This window comes from Nipponia nippon, unplaced genomic scaffold (genome assembly GCF_047370975.1).
Source record: "Nipponia nippon isolate SJK-2023a ecotype South Korea unplaced genomic scaffold, ASM4737097v1 scaffold_2, whole genome shotgun sequence".
NCBI classification, from domain to species: domain Eukaryota; kingdom Metazoa; phylum Chordata; class Aves; order Pelecaniformes; family Threskiornithidae; genus Nipponia; species Nipponia nippon.
In genome coordinates this window covers 74777147-74801389 of record NW_028262336.1, presented here as the reverse complement: position 1 = coordinate 74801389, position 24243 = coordinate 74777147, and the positions used below count along the sequence as shown (strand labels likewise).

General features: G+C 45.1%; 1 protein-coding gene across 1 annotated transcript in view; it reads left to right on the top strand.

Annotated features, from left to right (window-relative positions):
- The window catches only part of CLDN10 (claudin 10), a 65709-nt gene that overhangs the window by 23022 nt on the left and 18444 nt on the right, over nucleotides 1–24243 (top strand). The window lies entirely within an intron of this gene.

Here is a 24243-nt window from a genome sequence, read left to right as displayed (position 1 = left end):
TAACAAAGGACTGAAAAGTAGCAGGTTCAGCACAGATCCCTGCAGACCCCTTCTGAGGGCATCGTGGACAGAAAGCCACCGATGATTCAGCGGGTGTTTGGGGTCTCTGCTGTAGGGTGATTTCAGCAAACTTCATGTTGTTTTTATTGAGTGTAAAAAACCTCAAGGTATACAACATCTAAGTACAGCTTCCTACCCAGAGGGCCTTCTACTCTATCAGGAAAGAAATTAGATTGATTTGACATGACTTATCTGTACTGGCTGTTATGCATCTCTTCATTGTCTTACAGGTATTTACAAATAGTTTATTTCACTACCTGTTCCCCAAAATTCCAACAATTGACATTAGGTATATGAATTTTTAATTCCTTGATGTTTCTATTGTGTTTTTATTGTTTTTAAGTTTGTCCCTGTTTGTCCTCTTCCAGGCTTCTGCCATTTACAAACCCTCCACGAGCCTGCGAAGGCTCTGTCTATGGCATGAAATGAAACAGGCCAGACTGGTGTTCAGGATGGCTCAGGGCACACTCCAGAGCAGATATGTTTTGGGGAGAGCCAGTTGGTGTGGCCTAAACCGAGCCGTAAAGTTGTACAACTGGCAACCAGAAGTCCAACGCCAGAGGTGGTTGCTTGGACCTTCTTTCCCTAGAAGTATGCGTGTACTGAAAATTGCGTGAACTTCTCTAAGACTGTTTCAAACTCATTATCTCGTCCCAGGCTATATATAGGACATCTGCCTTCTCCCTGTGAAACAACAGCTCTGGTCTGCCAGAAGTGTGGCACACAGGCGCGCGGCCCTGGCCGAGCGCCCACTGGGGAATTCCTGCCCCATCAGCGGGCCATCGAGATGTAAAGAGGACGTGGCAAGGGCAGAGAACTTTACCCATAGAGATTTTGCTGCCACTTCTGATCTTTAAAGATCTTTAAAGTAACCTTCTGCCTTCAAAACAGTTTTTAGTGTAAAAGGAATGCTTCAAACAGGTAGAATTACAATGTCACACATATCACAGCCCTTCAAATACGTAGCATTTAAAAATCACCCCTTAGGATTTTGGCTCTAAATCTGTATCTAGGTATTTTTCAGATAATATTTTTGCCTGATGCCTCACAGGAGAGCAGACGGAAGTCAGGAAGCTTCAGGTCACAGATTTACTTCAAATCATGCCTTATAACATTGGACAGGAGGGTACCTCTTTCCAGGCTTGATGAGTACCACTCGCACAGTGCCCTGGATGCTCCTGTGGTTCTCTATCATCCCCAAATCCTACCCTCAAGGGAGCTTTTGAAGGCTAAAGGAAGATTTCCCAGACAGCAAAGCAGCAAGGTCTCCTGACGCTAGCAGATTAAGATAACTTAGCCCTGGCTTCCTTTGCTCTAATGAGAGCTTTCAGACTGGAATAGTGTGAGGGGTGTTCAAATCTCACCCAGCACTACACAGGGACATAGAGAACAAGCCAAGTGTCTCAGCTTCGGGTTTTGTTTACCAAGATCTGACAGCCCGTTCTTGCAAAATGCTTGCCTCTTGCTCTCTCCGTGGATTCTTTGGATCTGCTTCCCTCTAAAGGCCATTCAGTGAATTATGGTATTGCCCTGAACGTCAATCAAGTCTTAACGCAAAATCAGGTCTCAGGTGTATTCCTTATCTGCAGAGGTGTTTGAGCTCTGTGAAGGAGAGGAATAAATACTTTAAGGGTTACTTCTTGTTGTAAGACAGTTTAAAAGAAAGAATGTGTAAGTAAAGTCAGACATTTTATCGGTGAGCAGAGGTTTTCATGACAAAATTTATCCAAACCCGAGTCTCAAGCATACATGCTTTCGAAGTAGTACCTTATCGTACAGAAAAGTGAACCACAAAAGTGAACTGGCTTGTCCCAGGCAGAACCAGGATCTGGCTATCCTAGCTCCGAGCCCTCTGCTCAGAGGAGTAAGCGATTCTCTCCAAACGTGCGGGGGCGTTCGACCTCTCAGGCGTAGCTGCAGTATTGCTGCAGCTTCGTGTGATCCCAGGTAAGGAACTTTCTGGTGTAGCAGAATTTGGGCAGACTGTGTTTTCTCTCAAAAGGTGAATTGCTCCGTCAGATGAGAGGCTCAGATGTGCCATGAAATTGAGACCTTTAACTGAGGTGTTGGACTCCCACTGCACTCAGTGGATAAAGAGAAGCCCAAGCTGGAGTGGCACACTGAGAAGCTGGTCATTTTGTCTGCTTGGTTAGGGAAAAAAAAAAGGAGGCTTTTAAAGTTTACCTGTTTGTTATTTGGGCAGACCGTGAGAAATGGGATAATCTCTAAGCATACTTGTAATCTGAGTAATAAACATTGTCAACCATCATTTATGCTCAGCTTCAGCACTGTATAGACATCTCCAGAGCGGAGGGGATCACATTTTAGGTAAATTGAATACCTCTCTGCAGTCCTCTCTGCAGGGAGAGCACAGGAGGTCTCATCTAACTTAGAGAGAAGGGAACAACTGAGGTGTTTAAACATAGGACATCTTAAAAGTCTTTAAAATATCTGAGACTTTCCACAGGCTTGGCAAATATGATACAGGAGACCCACATCCCGCAGTCAAGGCACTGGAGGATATCTCGGGGCAATTAAAATGGCACTAGCCACATATGTTTATGTACCTGCACTGCTCCATGGTTGTTTTGTCTACTGGAATTGCCCTAACCAGAGAAGGAATTGTCCTTTGGGATTGCCTCTTTCTCTCTCTGCAAACTATAAGAATCTGCATGACGAATTCGGGGTAAATCTTTTAGCTAAAGCTGGCTGAGCTGCACCCTGCCCCAATATAAAGAAGCAGCAGCAGGGCTCCTTATTAGGGCTTTAGCTCCCTCCAGATGCAATGTAGTGACTCCAGGTGGCTCCCGGCTGTTTGGGGTCCTCTTCTTAGAGACTGAAGTCTCCAGGTGCAGAGTGGCCCACACTGCCACTGGGTCTTCACCAGGCCCTTCGTCGTCTTCACCAGGCCCTTCGTCATCTTCACCATCATTGTCCGCGCTATGTCATTTAGTTCACTTCCAGGATCTCTTTTGGAGATAACTAATTAATTTGACCAAAACATAAACTGGGATGTAATTCTGAGGACAGCAGGCTCCATGGATTGGCTTTACCAATAGGCAACACCTTCTCCCACACATGCTGACATGTTATACTGGGATGTGAAAACCTTAAATTCCATTTCATGATATAAAAACACTGAAAAAACCCACCTTAAAATTCATAATTATGTCTTAGAGCCATCACATCAGATCTGGCAGAGATCCAAACCAAACGATATACAATGAGATCCCAGACAACTTGCTTTAGCAATAGCTAGCGGGCGGATATAAGCCACCCTGTAAAATTTGGCCTGAGAGCACCACCTCATGCCCAGGAGTGCCTTTGGCTGCCTTCAGCTCTGCAGGGGCAGCCCTTAATTCTTACACCTTAAGGAAGGTACCAAAGCTATGCATGAACGCAGTGTCCACAGCGGCCAGCCCAGCTGACTCTGCAGCTCACAACAATGCTCTCCCAGTCGATAGCAAAGCCACTGCTACTGGGGACCTGCCGAAGGTAGTAGTCAGAAAGGTATTGTGAAGGAAATCCTCCGCAGATCTGTAGCCTCTTCAAAGCAGACAGAACAAATTCAAAATTAACCCACATTGGTGATTTAGGTACTTTGAACTAGATCTGAAGCCCAAGCTACTGTATCATTTTATGAGGGTGCACCACCTTTGTTATTCAAGCTGATCCAGAATCCAGTTTCAGTGTTTCTTGAGACTGCTCATCTTTGCATTCTGCATCCATGCAGCCCGCCCGGCAATCTTCTGTGCTTACCTCCTGCTGTTAACGAGAGTACTGCCACATGCCTCACACTTTCCAAGGTCAGCCCAAAAATACAAAGCCCACACAAGCAACAGAACATTCAAACTTAATAAATGAGAAATTGTTAAAATAGGTGAGAGAGCAGATATTGCCGAAGGTGTTTTGGAACAGCTACAAAACATTAGACAGAACCAGTTTTGCAAGAACGTGTCCAGAGTATCTATCTGGAGAGTCCAAACCTCTGTGAAACACTTCTGTGAGAACAGAGAACAATGTACAGTAAAATGAGATATCCTGAATACGGGTAAGTATTATTTACAGAAAGTATTATGTTCTTTGGCAGGTGATGGGGGCACAAAGAGTGTTAAAATGGGAAAGGATGTAAGATAAATCTTCTACCAAGAAGTTGTTTATAGAAAGAATTTATATAAAACCAGTAAGGTTTTGTCACTTATAGACCCAAAGCTGCCTACAACAGTAGCTCAGTGCAGTGGAATAAGGAGATAAACAGGTTAGTAATTAGGTTAATTAGAAAGCGCTGTTCAGAGTATGGCTGGCTTGGGGGAAAACTGTTCTCAAAGATATATGACAGACCTCAAGGTCCCTGAAGATTAGCTGATCAGGGATTTCTTGTCCACTTAAGTGTGCAGAAAGTGCAAATAACTAATCCTATCTCTCTCCAGTCAGGGAGATCACTATCCTGCAAACATAAAGAAAAAGATAATACCTTCTTTCAACTACTGCATGATTGGAGGTATCAGATTGTCACAGCTGAAGATGGAAATCCTCTAATGTCCAAAAAATGGATGCAAAGAGGACAGTAAGAATTAAATAACTAGTTTCCGCTCTCCCTAGTGTCAAGAGAAAGAAAGGCAACTCACCCCACTTATCTCAGACAACTGTTTTTGGATATGATGTCCCTCCCTCTCTGTTGTCTCCGTCTTGCCTATAGAGAGCCTAGAGAATTGGCATAAACTACCCCCTGAAATTTTAGTCTGCTCGAGCTGGACTAGATGAGACACATCTTACCAGTGCAAGCGTCTTCAGCAGTGCTTCATCCTGGAGCTAGGATGACCACCTCTTGAAAGGGAGGTTTAGTTACATATCTGTCTGTGACACTGGCAGATGGTCAGTGTGTGCTATTTGTAATGGTCATTTGGTACCTGTGCGCCTTCTGTAGCTGCCTGTGCAGATAATTTTATCTCCATAATCTGAAAGCACTGGCTGTAGAGTCTGTATGTTATGTTCCCAGACAGTTTGCATCTTAGGAGCGTGGAATAAAAAGGAGTTGCAAAGCCTAATTTTAGTAAAGGTTTCCAGGGAGTAAACTGGCCTGTACTCAAGCCAAAAAAAGATCTGGTAAATTTGAGAAGAAAGTTCATAGAGGCACAGTTTGGTTATCTTAGGAGCAGTTGGTACCAGGTCAGTGTCATGGTTAACCCCAGCCAGCAACTAAGCACCACACAGCCACTCGCTCACTCCCCCCCGGTGGGATGGGGGAGAGAATCAGAAGAGTAAAAGGGAGAAAACTCATGGGTTGAGATAAAGACAGGTTAATAGGCAAAGCAAAAGCCACACACACAAGCAAAGCAAAACAAGGAATTCATTCACTACTTCCCATGGGCAGGCAGGTGTTCAGCCATCTCCAGGAAAGCAGGGCTCCATCACGTGTCACGGTTACTTGGGAAGACAAACGCCATCACTCCAAACGTCCCCCCTTCCTTCTTCTTCCCCCAGCTTTATATGCTGAGCATGACGTCATACGGTATGGAATAGCCCTCTGGTCAGCTGGGGTCAGCTGTCCCGGCTGTGTCCCCTCCCAACTTCTTGTGCACCCCCAGCCTCCTCGCTGGTGGGGTGGGGTGAGAAGCAGAAAAGGCCTTGACTCTGTGTCAGCACTGCTCAGCAGTAACGAAAACTTCCCTGTGTTATCAGCACTGTTTCCAGCACAAATCCAAACCACAGCACCATATTAGCTACTCTGAAGAAAATTAACTCTATCCCAGCCAAAACCAGCACATTCAGTTACCCAAAGTATCACAACAAGTGCCTCAGTTGAGAATTGCTGAAGCACTACCAAGTCAGGGCCACCAAGCTCCTTGCCTCGGCTAAGCCCTTCAGATAGCACAGGGCCACAAATGTAATCCCATTAGTGGGGCTCCCCTCCATCACCTAGGGAAAAAGTTTGAGTTTAAATAAAGGTTTAAATATTCCTTACAGAAGTGCATTAGTGAAGTGCTCAAGGTTAGGGAAATGAATCTGTCGCACTGTCCCAGACTTGAACTCCAGGCGTTTAACATGTGCATTGCTCTGCAGCTTTGCCTCGTTCCCCCTGGTGCCTACAGAGACCACCCATTACAAAGGCTGAGCAGAAGGCAGGAGTAGCTCCAAGCACTGGTGCTGCGATGTTCAAACACGGAACAGCTTCTTGTAGATCTTCAAGTCCAGCCTGTTACGCATTGCCTGGTAGATGTCAAATTCCAGATGAAGTTTCGGAAGGTTTTAGAAATGGAATATATAGTATATTGGGGCAACTGAGAAAAAGATCTGCTCCTAAGAAAAAAGGTGAATACAGAAGACATTGAGAAAAGATACAGAATTGTGTTTCAAATAATGTAAGGCTCAGATGTGAGAAATAAAATGATATGCTAGGAGGAAAACAAATGTTTTCATGTCCTCAAAAGGACCACTGACCAGGCCATGTACTATGATTTACTTTTAATTCTGCTGAAAGGCTGAAATGTAATAGTACCTGGAAAAATAATGCTTGGGAGTTCAAGCAGACTCATTCACCAATTCCAAATAATAAAAGTAGCGTTTAAAAAGTACAACCAAGAGGATCAGACAAATAAATTGTTTGGAAAAAATGAGCAGGTGTAACAAACCAATACCATGTTGTCTCAGCTTTTTATAATAGCAGGGGAAAAGCAACAGAACATCTCCCACATACACAGGTCTCTCCCCTGCAAGAGCGAAGGCATGCCTCCTGCCCAGGGAGCAATGTGCGACCGACTGCCGCTTCGAACGGAGCTTGCCTTAGAAGTGATGGTGAGGGACAGCTTTATGGGACCTTGTGAGAGGGAGGCAGATGGCCATTTTATGCTGTTACCAGCACATTTATTCCGGTGTTCCTCTCTATCATCAAAACAAGAATGAATCCCTGCCTCCAGAAAACTCTTGCAGTCATTTTACAGTTGCAGTGCAGCTGAGACAGATGAATCCTCAAGAGCAGAAAATAATATTCCTTGAAATATGCACTACCATAGGGGACATACAATTTGCCCTGTAACATCTGGAACTCTTCAACACAACACAGAGACAGCCGAGGCATCTAAAAGAGAAAAAATAAAGAGTAACTAGGTGGGGTAAGTTCAACAAGTCAGTACAGAGGGAAGGAGTGGTCCATATTCTTGGCTTAGGGCTGTGAAAGGGAAAAAATAAGTAGGCAAGAAAAACAAAAGTGATGACAGACGAGTGAAATGTAGGAAAGGATTTAAAGTAGGAAATGAAGCAGGTAAAACACCATTCCCTCCCCCACAGAGATGCCATAAAGTGTGAGTGAATACACGTAAAGCCCATCAGATAACTTCGCTGAAGAGAATCATGATGGTTTGACCAGCAAACACTCATTAAAAATCTAGGCCTACTCACACGGCAAAGTTTGCAGCAGTAGACCTTGCCTGGGAAAAGCATTATTTTTAGGACAAAACCATTCACACTGGAGTTTCCCTGCTATCCCGCTGAATGCCAAAGAACAGAAAAAGCCCAGACATTTCCATACAGATCACTTTGCACAGAATACATTTGTCTCAAAATCTCCCATAAACTCCTCCACACGAAAAAAACGTAGCGGTCTCTTAACAGGTGGCAAAAACAGGTCCAGAGCTGTATATGTTAATCAGATCCCAATTCTGCAAGCACAGAGTGGTAAAACTCTCCTACACCTCCCTCCCTCCCCACCGACGGAGCGCCAGAAGGACCTGGTACCGGAGACCGGAGCGGCGGCAGCCTACCATGTCTTCCTCCCAGATGTAGTGAATGACTCGATGAACAAGATCTACGTGAACAGATATCTGAAGAGATGGCTGTAATTCAACTGAGGGCAGTGAGAGGACATGCCAAGGCAAACACATTCCACATGACTTGCAACATAGTGTGAAATTTCACCCTATCATAAATAGCACAGTAAATGCGAATGTTGTATTTCCCAAGACACTGGTCAGACACATCCTTTTCCCTAAGGAGCAGACGTGGAGGAAACGTAGCATCCCCGCTCCTTACCCCTGACAGGCAGATCGGAGGGATTCCTGCTGCGAGGATGACCATGTTGCCCACTGATCCCACCTGCTGTCTGCCTGGGTAAAGAAAGATGCTTCAAAAGCTGCGTACTCTGGCAGCCAGGGCGCACAGAGCCAGGGAATTACATAAATACCAGCAGCCCCTGGGAAGACAATGAACAAAGGTGTATTCCTTCCCCTTTCCTGATGTGACCTTTTTGCTGTGTTCAAGCCGTCTGCAGTATGATACCTCAATTCCACCATAATTGGAGGCCATACCCTTCCATACGCATAAAAGCCAACCCACTTGTTATGCTGAAAGCAGATTTTTTGCTTGTGTCTATACTTTATTAGTCAACAGCCAAGCCCATCCAACCACAGCTGGAGCAGGCACCATCTACGAGGAGAGAAATCCTTCCCAAGTGTGACCACAGAGCCTGTCCACAGACAGAGGATGACGCAGACAGGCGCCAAACTGTGGGCAGTGTGTGCAGTTTATCACTGGTCCAGAAAGTTTCTCTTCCAGAGGTGCACAGACACAGTCACTCATTTCAACAGCACTGCCTCTTAAGTTGAGCAGTGCTTAGGAGGTGGGACTCACCTCATTAATTTTAGCAGTCTAAAGGGGATGTCTAAGGTAATCATCCTAAACTCCTTCTGCAATAAGTGAAAACCTAAGATCACCCTCTGGAAGTGACCATCCACTACACACGGAGCTTAGAGTCAGTGGCTTACGCTAAATCCTAAACTTTAGACAGCTAGGTTAAGAGAGACAAATCCCATCCAAAATGAGTACGTGGCTCAGGCTCGTGGCTCATAGGTGAGACCCATGGTCCACGTCCTCATGGACTCCTCCGTATTCATAGCTCTATTACGTGGAGAGTAAGTCTTTCTTACAAAATGACCATATTTCTCATTTTGCTGTGCCTTCCCACCTCCGTGCCAAAACACTCCTAAGTGTTGAGGGGTTCTTCCTCAGGGCTTGCTACTACTTTTCATGCCTGTGTTTTCCCTGCCCACAGGCAGCATATTCTGAAGTGCCACACATTGCCATGTCTCCTGGGTCCACAGGAGACAGTGTTCTTTCTTTCAGGTGTATTTGAGACAGGTTTGTTTCTTTCTTCTTCTTTCTCACTTTTTTTCCACCTTCCACTCCTGTTGCAGCCTCTGCATCCCCATGATCCCATGTTGCTCTTATGGAATAGCGAAGTGTGAACAGACCTATTCCTCCATCACAGTGCGGAGTTTGGGAACTCACAGGAAATTCAGTTCCCAAAGAACAAATTTTTCCCATCCTTGGAAAGCCTAGGTGCCCTGTCGCTGTGAGGTCCCAGTAGCAAAATGTGTTCAGGGCCAAGATCAGTGTGGGAAGCCGAAGTGCCATGCAGGTCTGCAGGAGGTGGGAGCCACCACCAATTTGCAAAGGCAAGGCTGGGAGTGGGGAGCAGTCAAGGCTACCTGGGTGCAGAGCTTGGCCAGAGCTGCAAGGTCTCCATTTTAGGGGATCAGATGATGGTTCTGAGGATAGTGGGGGCCACTGGGGCACTGCTAACCCTGCATGACTCTGCCCACCACACAGGGAATGCTGGTGGTGGCTGCAACGCCCAGCACTGAGGAGGAGCTGCATGGTAGGACCCCAGACCTTTACTGATGCAAAATACAGACATTTCTAACAAGCCATTTTTGTGCAGTTGTGGGTAAGAGCAGCTTCAGACCCAGCCTGCTCTTTGTGGAACGGCAAAAGGGTTGGACACAAAATTTTTATATATACTCCAGCGTTAGTAATTTCCCTCAAAGAGGTGGTGGGTCCACATCTCTGCATATCCATGTGCTGCCCCATTGCTCCTCCCTTTCAAGGACAGTTAGCAAAGCTAACACCTAACAGCTCAGCAAAGCAAAGCCAACTGTCAGGCTGGTGTCTGACTTGATCCTGCCTTCTCCAGACTGGAGAAGAGAACTGGCCTGAAGGACAGCCGATTTCACAAACTGGTTCTAATTTCTTCACCCTGGCAAAGCTTCTTTTCTTTCTGAAGCTCAAAATGACTGGAGGCAACTGATTATTCCAGTGACCCTTTTCAGACCATTGGCTAAGACTCTGCCAAAGACGTTATGAGCAGGGTTAATACACATTATTGGTCTGTCAACAGTACAAAGAGTAGTTTGTGATCCTTGCAATTTTAACACAGTAAATCCATCTGTTGATGTAAGTGTTTATTTACTATTCACTTGCTGATACCTAGCCAGCACGCAGCAAGCTTCTGAGCGATCACACATCTCCAACACGTGACCGCGCGGTATCAGCGGAAAGCAGATACCCTGCAATCGCTTCTGCTGAGAGCATACAGACTGGGGGCTCTGGTAACTGCCTGCTCCACTTTAGTTTATCCTACTTAAATGAGAAGTTCGGAAGAGGTGTCATTCAGCTGACTTGGATGAAACCACTCAGAGACAGGAATGTGCAGATCCTACCTGGACAGTTATCCATACTCTTCTCATGCCCCTTTTCATACATGTTTCAAGTTTCAGACAATGAATCTCCCACATAAGTGGGCAAACTGGCAGCTCTCTCTTTTTTGATGGCAGAAATTACCATTATTCCAAGGTTAGACTCGCTAGGTCCAACCATTTCTTTTGCTTGCATTATCCGTCTGCCACATTTCAGCTTGTTCAGGGAGATAAGGCGTGTGATGTAGCCCTGAAAAGTGCCATTTCTTCTTACAAGTGAAATAATAATTGCTGTTTGCTTTCCTGTCACTGGATATAGGATCTGATTATGAATTCAGAGCTGCATAAATCTTAACAGTGTAGACGCTAATCGAGTAATGTCACTGTAAAACTGCCGTAGTTAAGATCATATTTAGACTTGTCAGGTCATTTTCTGCTCTGGATTTTCCAGGTGAACAGATACCAATAGACTTTTTTTTTTTTTTTTTTAAGTCTTTGCTTTCATTCCGCTTTGGCATACTCACTTGGAAGTCATATTTCACAAGAGACCACAGTCTGGTTATTAACTTCAGCAGCAGATAAAGTCACAATTCAGGAGCCATATGTACCGGTGCTTGTAAGCGATCAGAACTGAAGGAACAGTCAGCACCTAACGAGTTGTTCATTGTGCCAGGTCTGCTCTAGGAGAAATGAAGAGAGGACTTCACTGCATAGAAGTCTTTTTTTTAGGTTTTATTACACCAATGTGCCAAATTATTTTTTCCAGAAGAGGGCGCAAAATTTATCTCCAGCAATACAAAAGAACTATGTTGCTGCCAGCCTGTATTTATGCATGCTGAAACCTTTTCAGACTGTTTCTATCACCATTTGTAAATATGGGATTCGACATTAAACACAGTAAAAATCCCATCCTGTGATATTTATAATGGAGATGACTACATATGAATCTGTCAGTCTTGGTTCCTTTTACAGTTAGTAAAATGAAACAAGCACTCAAAGCACACAGTTCATCCCGTTTCACCCTATATTTGATCAGCGGAGTAGCTCTCCAGTCTCCTTTGACTATGCTGCCTGGAGCTCTGATGGCCACTGCGGAGCCTGGACATCTGTCTAACGTGTGGACACCTACAACTAGATGTCTAAATCTAGGTGTCTGCAATCTGGAACTGAATTCTATGTCTGGGGTAGGATTCACCTGACCTATTTTAGACAGAGACAAGGGTGACTAGCCCAGATGTAGACATCTGGACTTTGGACATCTAAGTCAGAGAGAATCCCACCTCTTGCCTTTGCCAGGTAATGGTCTGCAGTGACAGTCTGGGACAGGGCTACCCATACTGTCCTTATTGCCAAACACCAGTTGTCATATTTCATCTGTTCATTGCATATTTAATTGAACTTATGGAAAGTTCCGATTACTTCGTTTGTGGGGCTGTTGTCAACATTGCAATAGAGACCAGGATGAAGGACCCCTTGCAGAGATGCTAAAGAAGTCACGATGAAAATGGCTGGCCAGGGAAGGGAGGGGAAGATGAGCGTCACTGTGGTTAGACCACACTGTTACTTATGCCAGCTGTCACACAGATCAATAGCTCCGTTTATTCACCTGTCATCAATCCCTGTTACCGTTTCACATGGCCTTTGTCAGTGCTCTTTAAACTTCACAGGCTGGCAGATCTTGAGGAGACGCCGAAAGCTTGAAGTAAGCCCTTCCTGCTAAGTCTTCCTTATAAATGTTCACATGAAAATGAACAAGCATGGATCATTATTCAAAATAATGACTCATTTCAGAGATGGACATGCTGTGTAGATTGTATCACCTCCACTGGATATGATACAATCTTCAAACACAGTCCTTCTGTGATTGATGTATTCACAAAGAGTTGCTTTCAGCTCGAAGATGTAACCCTGCCCCTTAAGCATATATACAGCAGTCATCACACAAAACCACTTCTGTTAAGGTGTCTCTGCATACTCAGGTGCAAAGCGAGACTCCCATTTCTAGCTGTGGTCCAGCCAAATGGGGAGGTTACACAGTGTGCCCGCCTGTCGTCTCAGCCTACAAAGGAGGGGAAAATTTTGCTTTTCTCTGGGATTTCCCATCTGAAGATTGCTCCCCAGGCACAAAAGCATTTTAATCTCACCCCTGCTCCCAGCAAACAGGGATAGCTAATAATTATGCAGTAGTATTGTATTAGTTTAAAAAGCAGCAAAAGTAAGTCTAAGCTAAATTCATGAGCATGCTAATGCATTAGGTGAGGTGAACCTTTGCTATCACAATTTAGAGATCCTTCCTGAAATGGGCATCAGAAAAGTGTTTGGGAGCTGGAGAAACAGCATTTACAGTTCCCTCCCAACTTCTTGTGCACCCCCAGCATATTTGCTGGTGGGGTGAGAAGCAGAAAAGGCCTCGACTCTGTGTAAGCACTACTCTGTAACAACGAAAACATCTTTATATTATCAATATCAACACTGTTTTCAGCACAAATCCAAAACATAGCCCCATACTAGCTACTAGGAAGAAAATTAGCTCTACCCCAGCCAAAACCAGCACAATCCTTCACTGCTTCCAAAATAATAATAAAACCCACCAGGACCAGGCTCATAATGAAGAAAGAACTGCTGACAATTGGTTTTGGATGTGAACTATTTAGTGAGTTGGTCATGAGCAGAAATCATTCAAATAAGACTATAAGTCACTGGATGCACAGTGCAGAAATAATTGTGCAAGCCACCAGTGAAGGAAGACACTAGGCAGAGTAGGACTACAGCAAAGTTACAGAAGCTGGCAACTTCATCCTTTTAATACAAAATCTGGCAAGCTCTACTGATGAGTACAAGTTACTCCAAAATTACACGCACGAGATATAGTGATTATACTGGGCCACCATCAAAGCTTTGGGTACTCCCAAGTTTGCAAATATATTGGGACAGTAGAGCCGAAGTCACCAAAGGTGTTGGAACTCTAAAGTGAAAAATACTGCGTTGCAACGGTACAGAGCATGCCCACAGAAATGCTGAACGCTGTCCTTATTGACCATCTGAGCATCAGGAAGAGCTTGAGATAGCTTATCTAGCCAGGTGAAACTGCTACCATAAAAGAAAAAAGTGAAATCGGCATCAAATGCTGGAAACCAACAGGGAAAGAACCTCAGAAACACCTCTCCGTTTGAGGCTACTGCAGCCCTATTGAAAACAAATGGAGCTTACTCAAGTACCTTACTTCCCCATTACAAAAATCCCAGCTGTTGCATAAACAAACCGAGCCAGAACATCATACTTCATTGTAACCCGCTGTTTGAGTGGAGCTGACAAGATAACGACCCACAATGCACAACTGGCTCATTTGGGAAATCTTCTCCAATGCATTAAACACACTAAAGCAAGTTCTAACTAGCAAGAACACAAATAGTGTAGAAAGAAAGAAGAAAAAAAAAAAGGATGAAAAGCAAAATCCTAATGAAATTAATGTCCTGATGGGCATTTTTAGGCAAGGGGTTTTTAAGGCAAAACTACGAAGGAAGTACCTCTCTGTTTTGCAAGTAAATCTAGCTAATTCCTGATAAGGCTAATGAATTGCTGTAATTATCACATGCCCATCCCACTTCTAGTAATGAAAAATCCTAGGGATATGCAGGTGGTGGGTAGTAGTAGGTAGGAATATCTAATGCAGAAGAAATTCTGTAAATAAAGAAAAGCCCTGTGATCAGACACTATTTGTAGTCTCTGGTTGTAGATTTCTGTAAGGAGAGGGAAAAGCACATTTTTATCTGCTAAGTGGGGGTTAGGTTACTTTAGTCTCCTCTACTTACTCTAAACCTTTCTTTCTCTCTTGCTATTTTATGAATTGGCTTCATCAGTTTGTAGTGGTAATGCTTACTTATTGAGCTGTATATGTGTTTAATTTTGTTAAGAGAACATGAAACTGTGGTTGGTGGGGTTGTTGGCTAATAATTTTGCTCCTATCTCAAGGAAATAGCAGTTTTGATAAGAGCCCGATCTCTCTTTCCTATTCTGAGACATAATATAAGGCTGGGATACAAAAAAGTCTTTGTATCACATTCTTTCAATATATGCAAATATGTATATATATGAGTGTGCTTGTTTGCTTTGTTCTAAGATGTGAGAGATTTTCCTTGTGAAAGATCAATGATTGCTATTTCAGTCTGTTTGATAACCTGGAGAGCAAATTCTGGCCTCAAGCTGCGCCAGGGGAAGTTTAGGTTGGATATTAGGAAAAACTTCTTCACCGAAAGGGTGGTCAGGCACTGGAACAGGCTGCCCGGGGGAAGTGGTTGAGTCTCCATCCCCGGAGGTATTTAAAAGACGGGTAGACGTGGTGCTCGAGGACATGGTTTAGTGGTGGACTTGGCAGTGATACGTTAATGGTTGGATTTGATGATCTTAAGGGTCTTTTCCAACCTTAACGATACTATGATTCTATGAGTCTATGCTCTCAGGGATGTGCATCCTAGTCTAATGGCTTTATTTTATTTACTCTGGTATATTAATATATTCAATGATGCATGTGCCACATGAAGGACTTGGGATAATTTCTCGGCGTGATGGGTATGTGGCATGAATCGTTCCCCTAAGTGCAGCTACAGGCTTTGATGTACTCAAGGGAGGGCTTCCTCCACTGAGTTTAAAGTTCAGAAGTTCAAAGGCACTTCTAATTAGAAATTAACCACGACACTTTAAAAATGAGAAGGGAATGACCTACTCCACGCCTGAAGAACCTGGCAGGGGCCATTCTCACAAGCCAACAGACACCAGCATGCCGAGAAGTGTCTTGCAGAAGAGGAGTTGAGTTCAGGGGCAGCACAAACAGGAGAGTGACCTCTCACAGTCCTGCCTTGGAAAACTCAGCCCCTTGGCTTCTCCCAGCCTTGTCTGGAGAGCAAGGTCTGCAACACGAGCTGTAACGGGCTCTATTTACAGCTGTCCATATTGCTCTGACCCCGTGGTAGATATCTAGCTGAATAGCCAGACGGATGCCCACCCTTGGGGCATCATTCCAGCTCCAGAGAGTTCAAGCAAATCTTTAACTTTCCTGTCTTTCTGGTGTGGTGTAGAAACCCCTAAGCCGACAGACGGAGGTAGCAGGTTAATCACTGAAACGCAGCTGGGCAAAGAGCCTGTCAGCTGCTAGGCGTGCGTCCAAGGATGCCGCTGCTCTCTGCCAAAAGCCAAGAAACACACCCGTGCCCGTGAGGTTCGCCGGGCAACCGGGCAGTTTCTGCTTCCACGAGACGCTTGCCTGTGGGAACCACTGTTGGAGACGTGAGAGGGGCAGAGGCGTGAGGGCCTAAAATTCGAGGATGCCCAGTTGCTGAGCCACTCACGCCGCGACTCGTCGGGATGAGAGCAGGCAGCCGATGTGTACAGTTCGGCGGGAGGCCTGGAAGAGCCCAGGACAGTATTGGGCTGGTGGAGTAGACAAGCGGAGGCTGCTCAGTCAGCGCTCCAGGAGTGAGGCTTGCTAGAAAAAGATGAGAAATAACTTTTGTAGAACACGGGAGGATTGCACTTTCCCTTTGTTTTAACTGTGTCTTTTCCTTTCTATACTTTAAATTCAGTCCTCAAAAACCATCATTTCTTTCATTTCTCTGGTCACCCTCGGTAGAGCTGGGGCATAATGCCTGCCTGAGGCTGGTGACCTTCGGCCAGCTTCCCCCCAGAAGCAGTGGCGTGAAACAGAGCGGCTATGGGGCTCTGCAGAGAGCCCGCAGGTAGGCAAGAGGGACTTGCGCCTTGGGTCACGCTTAAGCAAACCCCAGCCTGCGGAGGTGTCCAGCACTGGGGCTCGTGCTGCCAGAGCTGGAAAACAGTCATGGCAGAGGTGGGTAAAACCCTGTGAAGTACAGGCAGCAAAAGGGCTTGGAGCAACCTCCAGGGCATTGCACCAGCTTGATGAGGATCCCAGCTTGAGGTTAGCTCCTGTTTGGGATAGGAGGAAAACTGAAACTGGTTCAGGCATCTGATCCCAAAATCAATATTTTCGCAGCTCAGGGCATGTGACGCGTCACCGGAAAGCGGCCGGCGAGGACAATGGCTGGCACAGGACCGCAGCTCCGCAGGGCTCTAGCGCGCTCAGCCACTGACCAGCCTGCGCACAGGCCTCTCTGAGCTGATGCCTGCGCCTAAGGCAGTCCCTCTAGGTTTCCTTTACAGGCAAGAAAATTCCTCTCATATATCTGCACATCTCCCAGAGACACCCTGTATTTAATGGGACTGGAAGGGGGAGGGCGGGATTTATGACTGGGAATTGAATTTCATGCGTGATTATGTTTTGCATTTCATACTAAAGTACAGTATTTTGCATTAACAGTATATCCAGCAATAACACAAACACTTCCTCCAGCTGAATTTTAACATTTGTGTCAGGTTCTTTAATGGATGCAGCAAACCTGTAGCTTTTGCGTGCCGGCTTATGTCCTAACTCTCTCTTACCAAATCAGGTTTTTCCCGTATGTACATAGAAAAAGGTAACACTTCCCAGAATACCACATGAAAAAAATGCTCTGGGCTATCTTTCCAAATAAACCCTTAATCCTTAGACATCACCAAAAGCCATTTTTGTCAGTAGTGCACCATCCTGTAGAAAAACAAAGAGCAGTCACTACAATAAGCACTGGTGTCTCCAACCTCACTGTTTGGCACTCACTGGCATTTTTATTTTGTTGGTATTTGTCAAGCAATTTACAATCAAAAGCCACCACTTTGTCACATGGAGACTTCTGAAATTTATGATTTTGCTCTTGGAAGCTTTTCTGATTCCTACCTACATGTAACACATAACTACACTAGAAAGAAAGGGGGAAAAAAAAGAAACTAAATTTTCCTAGAGTTGCCACAAAGTAAACAGATTGCTTCATTATCCCATTTTCTCCCACTTTGCAACTTTGCTTACTGAAAAAAAGTGCAGTGCAATATTTAAATCCACATAAAAGCCTTACCACCAAAATCAGAAACATTGACCGCATGCATGAGGCATCATTCAGTGCTGCAAACTTGCCTTACAAACTGGACTTCGGTCAAAACTGTTTAAGAACTTCTCCTTTTCTAAAAGTTGAAATGCATTTCTGACGTGAATAAAAAGACTTTACATAGTTTTAACTCTAAATTCGCAAAAGTGATTCTGCCCTTCATCACCTGGCTTGCAGCTAAAATTAATTAAAAAGCCAGAATGGGCATCTAAATGAGCCACAGAAATAAATAGTCAGCTGAGAAAAGACACTTGAACAAAGAAGAAAACAGAAAAGCACAGTGCATACCTGAATCTCTACTATCAGTGGAAAACGCTTTATTTCTGTACAAGGGCAATGGCAAGGTAGAACTGCTGCAACGTAATGAAAGAAAAATATTTTCAGTGTGGGAACATGAAAGCATTAACAGAACAGGCAGAGCACATTGTGTCCTGCCCTTGGCGCAGGTCTTGTTGGCTACTCTGGACTGGGACCCAGCAAAAATAAGCAGTCCAAATAAATTTTCTCCTAGGTAATATACCGCTTTCTTTACTACGTGCAGCAGATGCTGGCAGATGTTAATTTCAGCCTCAGTTTATCAATTTTTTGAATCTGCATTGATCAAAAAAGAGTCACATATTATTTCCTTATTCCCTTTGTTTCGGAGTTCCTTGAGCATGTTGATCTAAGTCAGCTTTTAACTCCACTTTGTCACCGTGACCTTTTTTGATCCCAGCCCGTTTGCTCGCAGATTAAGTCACACTACAGAAGATCCTTTGCTCCAGGTTGTGGTTTTCATGCTACTGGTTAAAAGAAATCTTTCTATGACACCGGCTGGGACAACTGGTGCCTGATAGACAGTGGGGCCGGAGATGGTAAACCACAACACCCTCTTTGTGACACAACCCTTCTCTGAGTAAATATGGGGCTGCTGTGGGAATCGGGGAGAGGAACCGGAGGAGAGCGGGGGGAAGAGCTTCCTTGCAGAGAGAGATACTGCTGTGAAGGCATAAAGCAGAGCCTCACCTTCACCTGTCTCCCATTCCTCCCAGCGGGAAAGTGGGACAAATTTGTGTCAAGGGCTAGGTGGTGCCTAAGCAGGGCTAGGTACAAAGAGAATGGTGTAAATTATTACCCCTCGCCCACGATCTCCCGTCATCTCCTCCACCGCTGCCTCCAGCTGCTACCACCCCCCTTTAGCTGTAGCACAGGCCTATCATCTTTGCTCCTTGCATCCACTTGGGAAATGAGTCCCTCTTTTCAGAAGCTCCTCTCTTCTCATCCCTGCTCCGCTGTCTCTGGAAGGGTATTACATTGGCAGAGCTAAAGGCCTCCGTGCCATGCTCCCCACTTTGGGTTTTCTTTAGCATACCCAGAGGCATCCTCAAAAAAAAAAAAAAAAGAGGGTGACCAGTGGAAAAATTTCCCTATGTGTAAACAGCTGGAAAAGCAGTTAAATGTACCGCTGTTATGAACTGAAATACACATATCTGTGAAAAGAAGATTTCAGCATGTGGGCTAAATAACAGGGCAGCAGGGACCACATGCAATCACGTTCCGAGCATAACATACAACATGTAATCATTAGTGCACCAGTGTGCCACTTACTTAGAGCTATAATAAGCCAAATGCATCCCAGTGCTACTCTGTTTGCTTCAGTGAGGCCACAAAATTGTAGGGTAATAGAATAATTCAGGTTAGAAGGGATCTCCAGAGGTCATCCAGTCCAAAATACATCTGATCAGATGGGCTTGTTCAGGGCCGTGTCCAGTTAAGTCTTGAACACCTCCACAGAGGGAAATCCCACAGCCTTACTGGGCAGCCTGCTCCAGTGCTTGACCATCCTCACGGTAAACAATTTTTTCCTAATACCTAACGGGAATTTCCCATGCTCCAACTCAGGCCCCTTGTCCTGTTGCTGTGCTCCTCCCAGAGGGCTGGCTCCAGCTTCTCCGAGTCCTCCGACTGGGAGCTATCCTGGTGCCCGTAAAAGATGACAGACTCCTCGTGCCCAGATCTACCGAGTGCTCAGGAAACGGTAGAGACCGGCTGTGGCACACGAGGGCAGAGGACGCGCTCGGTGGGAAAGCGTTCCCGCTCTGGGAACACCAAGGTCTCAACCCTGGCCTGCAGTTTGGCCGCTGGTCAGGACTCAAGCTCTTCATCATTACGGCTCACTGCAAGGATCACTTCTGAACACTGGCTGCTTTGGAAAGGGATTTGCTTATCTGCCTCCCACCTCGATTAAATCCTTTTAAATTCCATTAGATACAGTATTCTTTTATTTTGCAAACGCTTTCTAAATCGCATTACATAGGGTCCCATGTTCTAAAAATCAGTCTGAAAATTTCCCTCCTTTCCACTGTGACCCACCTGGGTTTAGCAAAACTTAATTTGATGTGGAGGCAACTTCTGAACGCCAAGAGCTGCACCTGTGCTGTTGGCCAGGTGGAATGCACCTCCAGTAAAGTAGGAGATGCACTTCTTCACATTTCCTGCTTAGTTTGTTAAACAGGTTATATCTATTTTTAAAAGCATTGTATTACAAACTTTCAGGGAACAACACAGGCTTTTTTCAACAAAATTAAGCCAAGCTGAAAAAAAAAAAAAAAAAGAAATAATGCATTAATCTCAGTGTCAAGAAACAAAGTCTGTAATGCCTGAACGTGCTGCACAGAATGGGAGAGGGGAAGGTTTATTGGCTCGTGGAATGCAATTTTTCACTCCTTTAAAACACTCTGGGTTGTCACTTCCTATTAATTTTTTACTTTTAGTTACATAACATATGAACCGCATAGCTTAAAACCATTTTTGTCCTGGCAGTTTACAAAAGACGTGCAGTAATTTAATTTAATTCCATTTCTGATAGCTTAAGAAAAACAACGGTGGCGACCCCAGCAAGGACTGGTGATTATTAACCGATGTTCCCACTCTGACTGATTTTTTTTAGGCAACACAGAAATATTCCTTTGTCTCCTCTCCTTTGGAGAAGAGGATCTGGTTGCTCACTTTTTGTTCTGCACAACGCAGAACACCGTGCAGGCCTCCTCATTTTACAGTTGTGTTAATATCTCCTCTAATGCATACCCCAGTTTGAGGCGTGTTCCCCAGATCTATCACTGACAGCAGACCTGACCTTGCCCAGGTGATGACACTCTTACAAGCCCGTCTATATTCCCCACATCTGCCTTAGCTTTTCAGTATTCAAATTCTCAGGGAAACCCTAGCAAACAAGGAAGTTGTCCTTCAGCCTTAGAAAAATAAAGTTGGGTTTTTTTTTCTTTTGCACAAGTGCTCTAGGCACCCTGGAAATCATAACATGGCAGAGGCAGGAAAGAATCTCAAGTTGCCCAACATATGCACAGTAAAATTACAAGAAAAATTACTACGGGACAAAGGCATGACGACCCTAGCCTGCTTATCCTGGCTGCAGAACAAATGCTGTTGTCATCCAGTGTTTAACTTATGAGGCAATAACGATTGCTTGTGATTTTGATCCTGCAAGAGCTAAAATAATATCCCGTATTTCAGACTTGAGATCAAAACCATATCTGAAGGACTCTTCTGTATGTAGTAATACAATAAACTTTTGTACATTATAAAAATCCAGCTATTGAATAATATTCGATTCGGATTTGTAAAATATATGTAGCTTAAATATCTTGGGAGTCTGGGGAGGTCCCTGCTGACTGGAAGCTCATCAATGTTATTCCAATTTACAAGAAGGGTGTGAGGGAAGACCCAGGAAACTACAGACCTTTTAGTCTAACCTCGGTTCCTGGAAAAATGATGGAGAAGATTATCCTGGGTACTACTGAAAGGCATTGAAAGAACAATGCAACCATCAGGCACAGTCAGCAGGGGTTCACAAAGGGCAAGTCCTGCTGATATCCTTCTACGATAAGGTTACCCACCCAGTGGATGAAGGGAAGGTGGTGGGTGTAGTTTTTATGGGGTTTAGTAAGGCTTTTGATACTGTCCCTCACAGCATCCTTCTGGACAAGTTGTCCATCTGTGGGATGAGTGGGTTCACGGTGTGCTGGGTGAAGAACTGGCTGAAGGGCACAGCTCAAAGGGTTGTAGTGAATAGGGCTTCATCTGGCTGGCGACCGGTCACCAGTGGTGTTCCTCAGGGTTCAATTCTGGGAGCAGTCCTGTTCAATACATTTATCAACTGTCTGGATGCAGGAGTTGAATGCACCATTAGCAAGTTGGCTGATGATACCAAACTGGGAGGTGCTGTTAGTCAACCTTGAGGGACAGGAGGCCTTGCAGAAGGATCTAGACAGATCAGAGCACTGGGCAATGATTAATGGGATGAGATTTCACAAGTCCAAATGCTGGATTCTGCACCTAGGATGGAGTAACGCCAGGCACAAGTATAAACTGGGAGAGGAGCGGCTGGAGAGCAGCCCTGCAGAAAGGGACCTGGGGGTGCTGGTCGACAGCAGGCTCAATGTGCGTCAGCAGTGTGCCCTGGCAGCCAAGAGGGCAAACCACATCCTGGGGTGCATCAAACACAGCATAACCAGCCGGTCAAATGGGGTGATTATCCCACTGTGTTCAGCGTTGGTACAGCCTCACCTGGAGCACTGTGTGCAGTCCTGGGCCCCACAGTTTAAGAAGGATGTTGAGGTCCTTGAATGCGTTTAGAGGAGGGCAACAAAGCTGGTGACAGGGCTGGAAGGCATGTCCTATGAGGAGCGGCTGAGGACTTCTTTGGGCTTGTCTAGTTTGGAGAAAAGGAGGCTGAGGGGCCGCCTCATGGCTCTCGACAGCTTCCTGAGGAGGGGACATGGAGAGGGAGGTGCTGAGCTCTTCTCCCTGGGATCCAGTGACAGGACACGTGGGAATGGCTCAAAGCTGCACCAGGGGAGGTTCAGACTGGACGTTAGGAAGCATTTCTTTACCGAGAGGGTGGTCAAACACTGGAACAGGCTTCCTAGAGAGGTGGTTGATGCCCCAGGCCTGTCAGTGTTTAAGAGGCATTTGGACAATGCCCTTAACAACATGCTTTAACTTTTGGTCAGCCCTGAATTGGTCAGGCAGTTGGGCTAGATGATCGTTGTAGGTCCTTTCCAACTGAAGTAGTCTATTCTGAACACTTACTAATAATTTCCCCCAAAATGCCATTTTTATGCCCAAGAGCCAATGAGACTTGCCATAAAAAATGAACCACAAGGCTTGGTTTTCTTACGAAAAGGTTGAGCACCTTTCTTTCTGAGGGAATAAATCCACACATCCACACTCATTCAAATGACCCAGCACAAAACTGTGTTAATACAATGATCTGATCAATGTATGTACAGGAAAGAACAGGAATCAGTCCCACAGTGGTCTGAGGAACTTCAAAAAAATTCAAGAGTCATAGCTTGTCCCAAAACACAGGAACAAGAAACAAAGAAAAGGCCAAGACTTTCACTCTACTACACTAGCTAAAAATAGCTACGAAAGCCAAGTAAGCAAAGCCAAACCCAGAGCTATGGTGGCAGGAAGACAGAGGTTGACGGAAATCATAGGCATGTCTTCATATGGATATTAAGTACCTACCACAGCAATGGGGAGAAAAGGGACCATTGTTTTCTGGAAAACTGGAAGCTGGAAGATGTGTGAGTTAAGCTCACAACAGAGGGACTTGCAGTTGCACAAGAGAGAGAAGCTGAAAATGTAATAAGGAGAGAAACACAGCTTCACAGCCTCCTGGAGGAGCGCACTGACAGCACACTAAAAACTTCTGATGGGCCCTGGCCAAAATTTGCCCAGACACCAGTCCCTGGATTCAACAAGCTTTACAGTAACCCAAGCTGCTTTATCAACAAAAGAATAGGTGAGCTCCCCACATCAAGAAAACACAATGCCTCAGACTCGAACTCAAGTCTCCTGCATCAGACTGGATTAGATCCCAGCTGATAGCTGCTTAGATTGACCTAGCTTTCCAACACCAAAAGAAATCCAATCTGCAAGACCTCAAAGTGCTACGATGAGGGCAAATATTAAAAAAAAAATTTTTTTTTTCCTTTCTGCTGCCATGCCCTACAACAAATAGATCATAACACCATGTAGATGAGACTTGGATCTACGGTCACGCCCCTATTCGTTGATCAGAAGCACTTTTCTGTGTCCCAAAGACCCTTTCTCTCTCTGTTCCCTCCTGAGGAGAGGAGAGGACATCTTGGCACAGAGGTTGCACGGAAGCTGCAGCATACGCCATGCCCAATGCTGCTGTGCAAACAAGCCTACCGCCTGCTTTTCCCTCTCCCTCTCCCCTGCCCGTGCCTCCGCGCGTCACCTGCAAGCCGGAGGGTACCAAGGAGGCAGAGAGCGGGCAGGGAGCCACCGCATCAGCAAACGCGGCTGCGGACCCCATTTTATCCCACTGGGCCATTAACAGATCAACAAACGGCCTGTTCCCATTGAGCTCTGACACACATCCAAGGGTACACCTAACTCCAGCTAGATTTTTTTCTTTTTTTTTTCTTTTAATGCCTGTAAGGTGATTACATCCGGGTTTGTGTCCACACAGCAAGACCAAAGAGCATTCATCATAAGAATAATGATGTAAATGTGGCTTCTTATCCTCCAGTGATTGCCCGTCTGGCAGAAAGGTTTAGAAAATGTAACAATAGTTTTGAAATAAATAGGAGGAAAGTAAAGACCGGCAGTGTACTTTCCACATCAATGGCAAATATAGTACTGATGTGGAAAGTAAACAGCTTCGAACAAGAGGAGAAGCCGCAGTGGATAAC